General features: G+C 45.2%; 1 long non-coding RNA gene across 1 annotated transcript; it reads right to left on the bottom strand.

Annotated features, from left to right (window-relative positions):
• Nucleotides 1-265: 265 nt before the first annotated feature.
• On the bottom strand, nucleotides 266-15424 carry LOC123115884 (uncharacterized). The gene is made up of 3 exons (XR_006456798.1): nucleotides 15216-15424; nucleotides 14939-15145; nucleotides 266-502 (listed from the first exon to the last, which is right to left on the bottom strand). It is a non-coding gene; the product is annotated as an uncharacterized lncRNA (long non-coding RNA).
• Nucleotides 15425-16046: the final 622 nt, after the last annotated feature.

Consider the following 16046-nt stretch of genomic DNA (forward strand, 5'->3'; position numbering starts at 1 on the left):
TATCTGAATATGCAAGTTTCCACATACTCCCTCTGTTCCGTAATATAGGCCGCTGGGGTATTTGTTCCAACCAGGTGAAAATGGGCAAATGGACAGTTATACCCCTAGTTCAAATTTGAACCAGCTCGTCTTCTACCCCAGCGTCTTCCACCTCCGCCCCCGCCCTCCACCTCGTCCTCCCCCTCCGCCTCCAGCCCCGCCCTCCACCTCCGCCCCCGGCCCAGCCCTCCACCTCGACCTCGACCTCGACCTCCACCTCCTCCACCCTCCACCCCCGCCCAGGCGCTCCTCCTCTCCCACGCCTAGGGGATCCTCTCCTACGCCCGCACGCCCAGGTGGTAGGCGAGTTGGTGCTCTGCTGCCGCCCGCTGGTGGAGGCGAGCTGCCACCCCCGCGCGCCCAGGGGTTGTTCCTCCTCACACACAGGTGCTGCTGCCGCTGAATTACTCACCGTTGCGCAGGAGCTGCTCGCCTAGGTTCATCTCCTCGCCTACTACTTGCTCTGCATCAAATTGATGATCATAAAACAATATGATGATCATAAACTGGGACTTGCTCATCTGAGTAAACAATTTGATGACCATAAACGAGAGTAATTCAGAGAGATATTTGCTGCCAATAATTCGAGACAGTAATTTTCCAATAATTCGAGACAGTAATTTGCCAATAATTCAAGACAAGAGTAATTCAAGATATAATTGCTTCTAATGATTCAAGTGATACTCCATCATTATTTGTTCAAATTATTGCATAGTGTATAGACTTGCTACTAAATTTGGCATAATTTTCAAATTATTGTACACTATACAGTGTACAGACTTGCTACTAAATTTGGCTAATGATTCAATGTGAGCAGCATTGTACATATACTGGGAGTATACTAATGGAGTATGAATTAACCTGCACTGTGCATAAAGTGCAAATCAAGAGTATATGAATTAACCTGTACTACATCAACGTGAGCAAATTGTGGCAGAAAGCCGAAAGACATCAATCTAGAGCAAATCCCTACCATCTGATGAGGACATGACTACCATGTATACGACCAAAAATATTGCATACATGTGTATTTGTGAGGTGATTTCTAATGCAAACTATGCAATAATTTATTTATGTCATCCATGACAAAAATACTTCACAAACTTTTATGTCATTTCCAATTGCAGGTATATGGTACATTTGTACAATCCACATATGAAGATAAGGGGAAAAGAGATGTTTAAGTGATGTTCAAAAAGTCCTCTCACGTCACTTTTGGGCCAAGAAACATAGAGTCCAAGTCTCTCACGTTCTGGATTCAGATTTGGACTTCACAAACACATCTGATTCAAAACACCAAGAACTCTTTCATACGAACTCCAAATTGGGTGATTCTCTTTTTGTTGGAAAGTAGATTTCATGCTCTTTCCAACCCAATGGGAATCACTTTAAAATCTGTCTGGAGCGTTGAGTTATGGACGAAACAATTTGATGCTGCAGCAGAATCCGAGTCAAACTACAAGTCCAAAGGTGTTACGTCACCTCCACTTGGTCCCATTGGCCTTGTACGACCTAGGGTTAGTTTTAGGCTGCCTTGGGACGTCCTCCCACCTCCTTGACCGCCACCCCTTGCTCCTATATAAGTAGATCCATCTAGTAGCTTTTTCTTTGGGGATTTGTTTAGTTAAAAGTTAGCCATTGCAACTTCGTGTACTTCATTTGTGTCCAACGACCAGATCAAGACCGCTTACGGCTCCCCGCCTTTATCAATACTTCATATATACTCGCAATATTCAGATTGCTTTTATCATATTCTTGCTTGTTCTTCGATTGCTTGCAGGAATAGACCTTCGTGGTCAGGTTGATTGTGCTCTGGCGTGGTCAATAACCTCTCGGAGTTGGTTTAGTGATTGCTAAGGCGCAACGTCGTGCATGTTTGTAGTCGGATCGTCAAAGTCATCTTCACCAAATCGATAGTTATCATCTCATCGAAAGATCGGGACACCTCGCCTCTATCAAGTGGTATCAATTTTCAGGTTGCTCGGTAGTCATCCCTAGTTTAGATTTATTTTTTCTTACCTATTGTCCAAGAAAAAACCATAAAAAAAAGTTAGATCTATTCATCCTTTGTCCTAGCCAGTCTGAGCCTTTGCAATTTTCTTTTCATTGTTTGCATTATTGAATTATCGGTTGCATCGTCGTGTCGAGTTGCTGGTCTTAGTGTCTAGTTCGTCTAGAGTTTTGAGTTCTGTTCACATTAGTCACGTCGCCGCTGCATCATTATCCCTTCCGCTGTCCACCACCCATCCATCAATTCTCATCATGTCCAACCCACCGTTCATGGTCATAATCATAGTTGAGGTCGTTCACATCTTCGCTTGATCCAATCTGCATCTTATCTAGTTTTTTTTTGGAAAGAGGGAGAAAAAAAGACGGAAAAAAGAGAGAAAAAAGTCAGAGAAAAAAAAGAGAAAGAAATAGGAAAAAAATTGTGAGGGAAAAAAAGAGAGAGAAGAAAAAAATTGTGAGGGAAAAAAGAGAGAGAATAAAAAAACAAAATTCGGATCTATCTATTCTCAATCTCGTAGTTGAATTCGGATTGGAATCTGTTTTGTGCACTGTTCAGTAAAACATGCATAACTTTCTCATACGAAGTCCGTTTTGGCTCCACGAGTACTCAAATGAAAGCTAGCGACGAGACGCATCTAAATAGTTGCGGAAGCTAGTTCCATATTTGGCACCTCAAAATAGGTCTTTTTGCCCTCCGAAGTTCGCGAACACAGTTTATTCTAGTTTTTCAAGCCAATTTTAGAATTTTTTGACTCCTCATATCAACTCGGAATTGAGTGATTCTTTTTGCATTAGAAAGCTTGAGTTAGTAGCATTCTTTGAAAAAAAAATTATCAGAAAATTGACTCAAACTTTTCAAGAGGAAAGTTGAAGAGAGAGTTGTTGTATATCCTGCTTGGTAGTTGTTTTTCATCATTATCTTTACTGCAGTTGTGATCTTCACTTATATCTTGTTGTCCAGAGCTACTTAGTATTCTTCATTGATGCTAGTTGTTCTACGTCGTGACCTCATTAGTGTTCTAGGCTCGCGTCTCTAGTCCGGTCTAGCCTAGGACCAGCACAGTACCGTCGTTGAGCGTTTATTCAACATTGCATCTTTGAATTGATTATTGCTAATTTTTTGCTACCATATATAGCCAACCCAGCTCCACATATTTCTACACCGTGTATACATACATTCCCCTGGCAATCGCTTTACACAATCTTCAGAGTTATTTGACACTGCTGGTTGCCTGTCACCACCTGTTGCATGGTAAGAACTTGTAATATATTGATATTTGCTATACTGTGAGCGTTTTACCACCACATCCTAGTAGTTCATAGGAACATTATTTTCGGATTTTGTTTCTTGTTTTCTACTAACTATGGCAGGTTCCGGAGTTGTTAGTTCTTGGGCTTCATCGATCGTGGGAGATTTTCCATCACCTAAGAAAATGCAACAACCGTCACAAGAGGAGCAACAACATCAGAATGCACATGAGGTTAATGTTTCCATGCCACCATTTACTGGTCGTTTTAGGCCTGATTTATATATTCAATGGGGGTACGAAATAAATGCTATATTTGCTTCCCACTCTTTTGATGAGCATGGAAAATTTCAAGTTGCGGTTAGTACTTTCAGTAGCTTCGCTTTAGTTTGGTGGAGTGAATACTGTCGGTTAAACCATGATTATATACCTACTACTTGGGATGGTTTAAAACATGTCATGAGAGATAGATTCGTAGATGTTTATTATACTCATGGCATGATTAAAAACTAGAACATTTAAAATAAGGTAGTGACACTGTAACAAAATATTATGATGATTTACAAACTACCTTGTTGCACTCATTTTTAGAAGAAAGTGAAGAAGATTTTATGGATAGATTTTGGGGATGATTAAACCATGATATTCAGGAGATACTAATTCATAAAGAGTGTTATCCTATGGACCATTTGTATCGTCTTGCTTATAAAGCTGAATAGGAAATAAAACGACGGGTTACCCACAAGGAGAACAAGTGCACAGTGCACATTCCAAGTGTTGATATAGATGTTTCTTCAACTACTAGACGTACTATGACAACCACATCCGTTGTTACGAGGACTACGTCATCTCCATCGTGTGACACATCACCATCGAGGGTGTCTGCATCATCTGAGTTGATCATAAGAGGTAATGACAAAGGTACGCATTTTCCACTTTCACGCAAGAATGATGCATGCCTAGTTAACTTGAATACATCATGTGTCGAGTTACCTGTTGATTTGAGCACGCCACCTAGTTTAGAGAATCATGTTACTATCATGAATGCATCATATGATCAAACAATTGAAATACCAATAATTTTGAGTGCGCTCATTGAATTAACTGTTGATATCAAAGAACCATGTGAATCAGGAAATAATTCAGATTTGGATCAAATACATTTTAAAATAATTGTGCCAATGTTTAATCATTTTAATATGACCTCTAATCTTGGTGATCATTATGTGTCAAATGACTTATTGCATGTTTTCTTATTTAAGCATGTTGTAGCATGTAAATTTGATGCACGTAAGGTTTATTCACCAATGTTTGGATGGTTTAATGATGAATATTGTCAATCTTTTGATATGAATAAGAGCTTCACTTATATGTGCAAACTGAGTTGCAATATTTTCATCCATTCTACTTATGATAATATTTTGGCTTTATATTTTATAATCTATGAAGGTTCCTCTTATATACATGGGTCATATGTGCAAAAATCAAGGGAAGTGAAAATGGATGACATATACATATACAACATGTACACCTTGTCTCTTTTGTTAGCCACATTTCAGATTAAGCAACGCCGAGGACGGCTTTGTTTTCAAGAAGGGGAGGATGATGAGGACATGACTACCATGGATACGACCAAAAATATTGCATACATGGGTATTTGTGAGGTGATTTCTAATCCAAACTATGCAATAATTTATTAATGTCATCCAGGACAAAAATACTTCACAAACTTTTATGTCATTTCCAATTGCAGGTGTATGGTACATTTGTACAATCCACATATGAAGATAAGGGGAAAAGAGATGTTTAAGTGATGTTCAAAAAGTCCTCTCACGTCACTTTTGGGCCAAGAGAAGATAGAGTCCAAGTCTCTCACATTCTCGATTCAGATTCGGACTTCACAAACACATCTGATTCAAAACGCCAAGAACTCTTTCATACGGACTCCAAATTGGGTGATTCTTTTTTTGTTGGAAAGTAGATTTCGTGCTCTTCAACCCAATTGGAATCACCTTAAAATCTGTCCAGAGCGTTGAGTTATGGACAAAACAATCTGATGTTGCAGCAGAATCCAAGTCAAACTACAAGTCCAAAGGTGTTACGTCACCTCCACTTGGGCCCATTGGCCTTGTACGACCTAGGGTTAGTTTTAGGTTGCCTTGGGACGTCCTCCCACCTCCTTGCCGCCACCCCTTGCTCCTATATAAGTAGATCCATCTAGTAGCTTTTTCTTTGGGGATTTGTTTAGTTAAAAGTTAGCCATTGCAACTTCGTGTACTTCGTTTGTGTCCAACGACCAGACCAAGACCGCTTACGGATCCCCACCTTTATCAATACTTCATATATACTCGCAATATTCAGATTGCTTTTATCATATTCTTGCTTGTTCTTCGATTGCTTGCAGGAATAGACCTTCGTGGTCAGGTTGATTGTGCTCCGGCGTGGTCAATAACCTCTCGGAGTTGGTTTAACGATTGCTAAGGCACAACGTCGTGCACGTTTGTAGTCGGATCGTCAAAGTCATCTTCATAAAATCGATAGTTATCATCTCATCGAAAGATTGGGACACCTCGCCTCTATCACCATCCCACTGAACAGGAGGTCAACTATCAGGTCACTGGCTTGGCAACTCGAATGCAGCCCTACCACACTGCATAGGAAGTTCATGCTTATGTTGATAAAAAAGGCATACAAACTGTGTGAGGCCAGATCTCAAGGAAAAGAACAAGAGGGATAGGATCAAATTGTGTTTGTCAATGCTCGATGAGACAACAACAGAAACTGAAAGACCGAAATTCAAAACAATGCACAACATTGTGCATATCGACGAAAAATGGTTCTATATGAAAAAGAAAAACAGAAACTATTATCTGCTCGATGAGGAAGAAGAGCCTACGAGAAGTATACGAAGTGGCAGTTGTATTGGAAAGATCATGTTCTTGACAGCCGTTGCTAGGCTAAGGTGGCACAATGAAGGAAATGTGACCTTCTCTGGGAAAATTGGTATTTGGCCGTTTGTGAAAGAAGTTCCCGCTCAGAGGAGAAGCGACAACAGGCCCAGAGGAACAATGGAGAACAAGTCCATAAAAGTCAATCAGCAAATAATGAGAGAGTTCATGATAGAGAACCTACTGCCAACAATACAAGCAGCTTGGCCTGAGAATGATGCTGGACAAACCATCTACATACAACAAGACAACGCTAAGCCCCATATCTTGCCTAATGACCCAGAATTTGTAGCAGTTGTCGAAAGAACTAGACTGGACATCAAAATAATCCAACAACCTGCCAATAGCCCTAATTTGAATGGGCTTGACCTTGGGCTCTTCAATTCGTTGCAATCTCCAACAGATTGTCTAAGCCCTAGAACACTTCAAGATCTGATCAAGGGTGTACTAGATGAATTTGAAAACTATGAGGTTTATAAGCTGAACAGAGTTTTCTTATCTCTACAAGCTTGCATGATTGAAATTTTGAACCACGCAGGGGGAAATGGGTATAAGATACCACATGTCAACAAAGAAAGGCTTGAGAACTCTGGATGCTTGAGATGCTTGTGATGGATGGTTGTGATAGAGGCTTGAGATGCTTGCGATGGAGGCTTGAGATGCTTGTGATGGATGCTTGTGATGGAGGCTTGAGATGCTTGTGATGGATGCTTGTGATGGAGGCTTGAGATGCTTGTGATGGATGCTTGAGATGCTTGTTGTGATAGCCTGGTTTATTAGGGATGATAGACTACTCATATCAATAAGGAATTCCTTCTTTTCTGGGAGCCCATTCCGACAGAACTCCAAAGTTAAGCGTGCTTAGCTTGGAGTAGTTTTAGGATGGGTGACCGACCGGGAAGTTGCTCCCGGGTGCGCATGAGTGAGGACAAAGTGCACAGAAAAGACTAGTATTGATCTGTGGGGCCAGTCTAGATCCTGCCAGGAGTAACGACCACTAGCAGGTGTGTCCGAAGCGTTACAAGTTGGTATCAGAGCCGATCCTCGCGGTTACACGGATGTTTGCGGACAGGTGCGCATTCATGTTGTTCATGACGTTTGTGACCTGCGTGGCACACGACATGGCACATGTACCGGACTGGATGCACAGACGTATGTGCCAAGAGGGAACGTTCATGTGGCCCGACGAGGACGTCGGTTCCTCTAAGTGGGGGTGTATGTGATAGCCTGGCTTATTAGGGATGATAGACTACTCATATCAATAAGGAATTCCTTCTTTTCCGGAAGCCCATCCGGACAGACCTCCAAAGTTAAGCGTGCTTAGCTTGGAGTAGTTTTAGGATGGGTGACCAGCCGGGAAGTTGCTCCCGGGTGCGCATGAGTGTAACACCCCTGTGTAATGATGCTACAGTAACCCCTGGAGTTAAGTTAATCATTTTGCTAAATAGGTGTTTGATCATCATTGTCTCATCTCTCTTTTAAATTCTAGTTGAATTCAATTTCAAATTATGAGTGAATTTCAAAATGCTCACACATGAAAACTAAAATGTTCATCATGTGGAACATATTCTTCTGGTAATATTGGTGGTGGACCAACATTTTTGCAAAATGTCTAAGTGGCCTAAAGTAGCTAAAACAGAAAAGCTTTAAAAAAAGAAAGGAACCCCCCCCCCCTCAACTGGGCCGACTGGCCCAGCTGGCCGCCGCGCCCCCCATGGGCCTCAGCCCACCTGGCAGCCCAACAGGCCATCTGGCCCACTCCCCCTCCCCTGTCGTCTCCCACCTCCCACTGTTCCCCCGACCCGAGTCGCTACAGGCGCCGTCCCCGCTGAACCCGCCTCCTCGGCGACGCCTGGGCGAGGGGATAAGGCTTGCGCCTCCCCGACGCCTCGGCCCCCTCGCCTCCCACTCGCCCACTTGCCACTCCCCTCTCCCTCGTCACTCGCTCTCCCCTCTGTTCTCCACCTCACCGAACGCAGCCGCCTCCGCACCACTCCGGTCACGCGGCCACCGGTGTCCCCGCGCCTCCTCTTGGTGACCAGAAGCTCCGCCGACGACCGGTACTCCCTCTCTGACCACGAGCTCGAGCTCGGCGCCACCTCACCGACCGGATCGACGCCACCTTCCCCGTTCGGTCGCCGTCGTCTTCCTCCACTCCGGCCACATCTGCGCTCCTAAGCTGTCGCAGGCTTTTCGTAGCCGCTCGGTGAGCTCCTCCCTTCCTCCATTCTTCTCCTCGCACCGCGTGGTTCTCCCTAGCTAGCTCGTCGCCGTTGCCGTGAGCTCGCCACCGCAGATCACCTCACCGTCGTGGCCACCATGGCCCGAGCTCGCGCCCGAGCTCGTAGTCGGGCTCCTGGAGCTCGTAGGAGCACAACGCCGCTCCCCGCATCGCCTAACTTGCCCTGCGTCATCGTAGACACCAACGGCCGAAATCCGGCATCCGCTCCGCCGCTAGCCATCGCCGTCTCCGGCCGTTTCCGGCCAAACCGCCGCGACAGATTGATGCGCGGGTGAGAGCCCGTTTGAAAGAACCTAACCGCGTGCCAAATGGTGCCCCCTAGCGTGTTTCCGTTGACTCTGGCGACGCGCCGCCGCGGTTTTGGTCGCCGGAGCTCTCTCCGGCGCCGGCCGCCGACGTGGCACACCTGGGGCCACCCCTTGGGTCACTGCCAGTGGGGCCCCTAGTCCCCTGTTGACCAGTTGACCTGGTCAACTATGCTGACTGGGCAGGCCCCAGCCACTGACGCGCGGGTCCCACCGCTTAATCCTCTAACTAAAACATTTTAATAAATAAACTAATTAGTTTAGTTAATTAGACAATGACAGGTGGGCCCAGTAGTTTTACTAACTAAATTTAGATTAGTTCGAACTCTTTTTAACCCACTGTCTATGACAGGTGGGTCCCCCGTGTCAGTTTTGACCAGTCAACCGGACTGTTGACTCCTGATATCACTCCTACATTGTGCTGACGTCATATTCCATTTCTGTTAATATAAATAATTCTAGAATATGTTTAAAACTTAGAAAATCATATAAAATAATCCGTAACTCGGATGAAAATGTTTTCTATATGAAAGTTGCTCAGAAAAATCCAACGAATCCGAATACGTGGTCCGTTCATCTGTCACATGCCCCTAGCATGCTGAACATGGAACATTCCCCCTCCGGTCATCTGTTTGATACAGGTCCGGAACCGGGAAAACATTCCCGGTTGAATTCCCCCTTCACCTTTATCGTGTAGCCATACGTTAGGTCACACCGGGCACATCATATTGCCATGTTATGCTTTGTGATGCTATGTTTGCTTTATATTTACTGTTTCTTCCCCCTCTTCTCTCCGGTAGACCCTAAGACCGATGCTGCCCCTGTGATCGACTACGTAGGAGCACAACGCCGCTCCCCGCATCGCCTAACTTGCCCTACGTCATCGTAGACACCAACAGCCGAAATCCGGCGTCCGCTCCGCCGCTAGCCATCGCCGTCTTCGGTCATTTCTGGCCAAACCGCCGCGACAGATCGATGCGCGGGCGAGAGCCCGTTCGAAAGAACCTAACCGCGTGCCAAATGGTGCCCCCTAGCGCGTTTCCAATGACTCCGGCGACGCGCCGCCGCGGTTTTGGTCGCCGGAGCTCTCTCCGGCGCCGGCCGCCGACGTGGCACACCTGGGGCCACCCCCTGGGTCACTGCCAATGGGGCCCCTGGTCCCCTGTTGACCAGTTGACCTGGTCAACTGTGCTGACTGGGCAGGCCCCAGCCATTGACGTGTGGGTCCCACCGCTTAATCCTCTAACTAAAACATTTTAATAAATAAACTAATTAGTTTAGTTAATTAGACAATGACAGGTGGGCCCAGTAGTTTTACTAACTAAATTTAGATTAGTTTGAACTCTTTTTAACCCACTGTCTATGACAGGTGGGTCCCCCGTGTCAGTTTTGACCAGTCAACCGGACTATTGACTGCTGACATCACTTCTACGTCATGTTGACGTCATATTCCATTTCTGTTAATATAAATAATTCCAAAATATGTTTAAAACTTAGAAAATCATATAAAATAATCCGTAACTCGGATGAAAATGTTTTCTATATGAAAGTTGCTCAGAAAAATCCAACGAATCCGAATACGTGGTCCGTTCATGTGTCACATGCCCCTAGCATGCTGAACATGGAACATTCCCCCTCCGGTCATCTGTTTGATACAGGTCCGGAACCGGGAATGTTTTCCCGGTTGAATCCCCCCTTCACCTTTATCGTGTAGCCATACGTTAGGTCACACCGGGCACATCATATTGCCATGTTATGCTTTGTGATGCTATGTTTGCTTTATATTTACTGTCTCTTCCCCCTCTTCTCTCCGGTAGACCCTGAGACCGATGTTGCCCCTGTGATCGACTACGTCGACGACGACCCCTCCTTGCCAGAGCAACCAGGCAAGCCCCCCCCCCCCTTTGATCATCCCGATATCGCCCATTCCTTTCTCTCATGCTTGCATTAGATTTTGCTATTGTTATTGTTTGCTCCTATTCTGATGCATAGCCTGCTTTTGTAACCTGCTTATTGTTACCTTACCGGCTTATCCTAAACTGCTTAGTATAGGTTGGTTAGTGATCCATCAGTGAGACCCACCTTGTCCTTGTTGCTCCTGCTTCATCATCGAAGACCCGATCAACGGGATCGAAGACCAGGCCCCTTCACCGCACATCACTTTCCCCTTAGTTGCTCGACACTACTGGGTTACTATCGAGTGCCGAGGGTGAGACCTCTATAGCACTTCTAATGTTAACCCTGTAGTGTAGCTATTCGGTCGTGGTCATCGAGGGTGATTCCGCCTTAACCACTTCCGATATGACTCTGTCATGCAACCCCTCAAGTGTGAACCTCGGGGGTGATTCCTCTTACGTTCACCTTGATGATTACATTGAGTGGAATTCACCGGGGGTGATTCCTCGGGTTTTCCCCTTGATGTTTGGACATACGGATACTTAGACTTTACAACTGTTGCTTGGAAAGGCGGGTCGACCCTGAGGGGTACCCGCGAGTGATGTGGAGACGGGTTGACCTGGAGGGTACCCGAGAGCTGAATATGAGGCGTGGTCGGGCATTCTTAGCCCTTGCCGCAAGTCCTCGAGACGGGGCAACGGGGTCACATCTTTCGTGAGTCTCTGCTTGTTACCGCGCGTTCCTAATCCACTACAATTTGGATATTTGATCCGAGGGGCCTCTGGCCTGATAGCACTAACCATCACGTGGGCATAGTATGGGCGTTCTGCGTCGTATGCATCAGCCGAAGCTTATTAGACGTCAGCGACTGAGCGGCGCATGCCGGGTTGGACTGGTAAGCTCCTACCTTTTTTAAGGAGGTAGCTAGGTCTGCTCACCGGCCGCCCACGCAATGTGCGGGAGTTCCCGGGGAGATGGCCCATGACCCCTGGGGGCATAGGTTTAGTCTGGCGTGCTGACCTCTCTATTAAGCCTAGGTCGGGTTGTAGTGTATTGTTTGGCCGAGGCCGGGCATGACCCAGGAAAGTGTGTCCGGCCGGAGTTAATCGAGTGTGGTGGGTAAGTTGGTGCACCCCTGCAGGGAAGAAAACATCTATCGATAGCCTGTCCTATGGTAACGGACACTTGGAGTTGTATCCCGATCGATACAACTAGAACTGGATACTTGTGATGAGAATTGGATGGTGATGAGAATTGGATTGTGATGACAACTGGATAGTATGGCTCTGGGATTGCTTTCTCGTAGGGAGTTGAGAAAGGATCTCTGGCCGAGGTTGATAACACTACTACTACTTTACTTTATGCTACTCTACTCCCTCCTGTTGCTGCAAGATGGTGGTTTCTAGAAGATGCTAGTCTTCGATAGGACTAGTCCTTCTCTCTATTCTGGCATTTCTGCAGCCCAGTCCACATATACAGCCTTCCTTTGATAATGTTGCATCTGTAGTGTAGATCCTTGCTTGCGAGTACTTTGGATGAGTACTCACGGTTGCCTTGCTCCCTCTTTTTCCCCTTTTCCATTCTTCTCGGATGACGCAACCAGATGACGGAGTCCAGGAGCCAGATGACACCTTTGACGACTGCTACTACCCCAAGGGTGCCTACTACTACGTGAAGACCGCCGACGACCAGGAGTAGTTAGGAGGCTCCCAGGCAGGAGGCCTTGCCTTTTCGATCGTTGCTACTTTTGTGCTAGCCTTCTTAAGGCAAACATGTTTAACTTATGTCTGTACTCAGATATTGTTGCTTCCGCTGACTCGTTTGTATTCAAGCTGATGTATTCGAGCCCTCGAGGCCCCTGGCTTGTAATATAATACTTGTATTATTTTAATTTGTGTCTAGAGTTGTGTTGTGATATCTTCCTGTGAGTCATTGATCTTGATCGTACACATTTGCGTGTATGATTAGTGTATGATTGAATCGAGGGCGTCACAATGAGTAAGGACAAAGTGCGCTGAAAAACTAGTATTGATCTATGGGGCCAGTCTAGATCCCGCCAGGAGTAACGACCACCGGCGGGTGTGTCCGGGGCGTTACACTTGTGATGGATGCTTGTGATGAGGCTAGAGATGCTAGTATGATTGTTGCATCCTTGTGATTATTTGTAAGTCCTTGTTATTTTTGAATTGTGTTGGAGTATGATGATTGTGATCATGAATGTGTCCGGGGCGTTACAAGTTGGTATCAGAGCCGACCCTCGCGGTTACACGGATGTTTGCGGACAGGTGCGCGTTGATGTTGTTCATGACGTTTGTGACCTGCGTGGCACACGACATGGCACATGTACCGGACTGGATGCACAGACGTATGTGCCAAGAGGGAACGTTCCTGTGGCCCGACGAGGACGTCGGTTCCTCTGAGTGGGGTGTATGTGATAGCCTGGCTTATTAGGGATGATAGACTACTCATATCAATAAGGAATTCCTTCTTTTCCGGGAGCCCATTCGGACAGAACTCCAAAGTTAAGCGTGCTTAGCTTGGAGTAGTTTTAGGATGGTTGACCGGCCGGGAAGTTGCTCCCGGGTGCGCATGAGTGAGGACAAAGTGCGCTGAAAAACTAGTATTGATCTGTGGGGCCAGTCTAGATCCCGCCAGGAGTAACGACCACCGGCGGGTGTGTCCGGGGCGTTACACTTGTGATGGATGCTTGTGATGAGGCTAGAGATGCTAGTATGATTGTTGCATCCTTGTGATTATTTGTAAGTCCTTGTTGTTTTTGAATTGTGTTGGAGTATGATGATTGTGATCATGAATGATTGTGATCATGAATGATTATTTGTAACTCCTTGTTTTTTGAATTGTAACACAAAAGGTCTCATTTGAATTTATTAACAAAAAAGATTCATTTAGATTTAATTAATGGAAGATGCTTGAGAAGAGAAGAGAAAAGAAGAGAGAAAGAAGAGCAAAGAAGAGAGAAAGAGGAGTACTCCATTAGTGAAAGAGAAGAGGACCTTTAGAGGAGAAGAGAAGAGAAGCTCTAGAGGAGAAGAAAAGAGAACTTACTTAATCTGATCTGATCTGATGAGGAGAGAAGAGAGGAGTAGCTTAGTTTTAATTAAATGAAAAGGTTTGGTTAACAGAGAAGAGAAGATTCTGATAATATGGAGGTCATCGACACAATGAAGAACGGAGGACAGTCTACGGGAGCGGCTGCTACAATTTTTGAGGATTGTTTTTCTATGGCCTGTGATTTTCCTCAAACCAGTTTTGAACATTGTAACAGGGAAGCGAATAAAGTAGCTCATGAGCTTGCTAGATTAGCAAAAGGTTCCATGACTAGGGATTGGATAGAGGAGCCCATGGAAGATCTTGTAACTCTCTCGATAGACGATGTAACAATTATTTATAATTAATAAAGTTTCAAATTTGTTTTTCAAAAAAACAGAGAAGAGAAGAGAATGACACAATATTACCGGTCCCAGTTCCAGTACTCCACATATTTGACATGGTATTTGACTGAATTACTAAATGACCATAAACACAATTTCATCAGAAACTGCCAACATAAACACTTTACTGAAAAAGAAGAGAGTAAGAGAGGACAAATGGTTCAGATAATTTTAAGTTAATTGGAAGAAATGGTTTTAGTTTATCTTAATTTTACTGAAAATTTTAAGTTAACTAAAAGAAAAGGTTTCAGTTTATCTTAATTAACAGGAAAATGCTACAGTTAAAAATATAAAAATGGTTTAAGTTAATTTTAACAGATCTTTATATTGACAGTACAAAGTATCACTGTCAATTTCATTCTTTAAACAGGTTGTTGCAAGAGAGATAATTCTAAGAAGTCAGAAAATGCCTGAAGATACTAAAAATGCAAGATAACTCCTGAAGCTACCGAAGCTACTGCACCAAAATTAACACAAGATACTGACATCAGCAGCCCAAGATTAACACAAGCTACTGACAGTACCTCTATTAATCTCCTTTCCAACTGTAGATCAAACAAGCAGGCCTACTACATCAAAGCTACTCCAAATCAGTGCAAATCCACACTGGAGTAATTCAGATTTACTGCAAATCTGCACACTGGAGTAATTCAAATTTACTACAACTACTCTAAATCACTGCAAATCAGTGCTATTGCTACTGCTACCTCCAAATCAGTGCAAGGGGCTGAACTGAATGTACTCCATGCTTTAATCCATGAAAGAAAGGAGTTGAATTGAACCAGAGGAGAAAGAGTACCTTTGGCGGCGGCGCCGTCACCGTGGATATGACCGCAGACTCCGCTGCTCAGGTGCCGCTCCACATCAAGCGCCGTTGTGTCGCCGGGGTGGCTTCAATACTTGAGATGCAGCTCCAGATCCTCCCGCTCGGGCTCCAGCTCCTCCCGCCGTCGTCTTCACGCCCGCGCCGGCGCTGCTCGGGCTCCGCTTCAGCGACTCCTCACGCCTATCCATAAGCAGATTGAGGACTGGCACACTCAGATCTAGCATCAGCGCACATGGATACAGCTCCTCACCCAGCAACGCGTCGCCGACGAATAAAAATTGCAACTTTGTGTGAACCAGGGTGGTGGGGAGCGGTGAGCAGCGGCGCGGAGCAAGATGCCGCCGAGAGGGAGAGAGAGGGCGCATCAACAGGGAGAGAGCGGCGTCGTGCGCGCGTGAGAGAGGCGACTGGTGGCCGGCGCGCGCGCGAGAGAGAGAGAGAGAGGGGGGGGGGCGAGCGGGGGCATCGCACGCGCGAGAGAGAGCGGGGGCGAGTGGTCGGTGGCGCCGGGCGAGAAAGAGGGGAACGTGTCGGTCGGGGGTAGAACGGAAAACTCGGGGAAAATTATAGCCTACGAAAGTTTGTTCGTCAAATCACATATTTCAGAACGGAAGGAGTATATACCAGTCATGCATGATCCCATGTCCATATCGCTGCGTAGGCGGCTAATTTTGACTTTTGGGAAGCTCACTTGGCAGAAGATTCATATGAATGAGAAATACACATCAGATATATTCTTAGAACCTGACTAAATCAATTGTCTGTAATACAAGAACCTGATATATGTTCTGTTTATGAATGATCCAAATGTTCCTAAATTACTCATTGCACGTTGTAACATTGCAAGGAGTATTTGTTACAGTAAGATTCTGCCATTTAGTCAGCACGCATAGCAAGGACCATTTAGTCAGTACCTATAGCATTTTTGAACATTTAATCTTGTCTGGTTGTTTGTCTCCAAAATGTGACCAAAATCTGGAGTAACAATATTACAGTGAATTTCAGCACTGAATTTTGTCTACTCCAAATCTTGTCCGGTTGTTGTAATTCGCCAAGGAGTATATATTGATTGTTTCCAAAA

The sequence above is a fragment of the Triticum aestivum genome, chromosome 5B (genome assembly GCF_018294505.1).
Source record: "Triticum aestivum cultivar Chinese Spring chromosome 5B, IWGSC CS RefSeq v2.1, whole genome shotgun sequence".
Classification (NCBI taxonomy): domain Eukaryota; kingdom Viridiplantae; phylum Streptophyta; class Magnoliopsida; order Poales; family Poaceae; genus Triticum; species Triticum aestivum.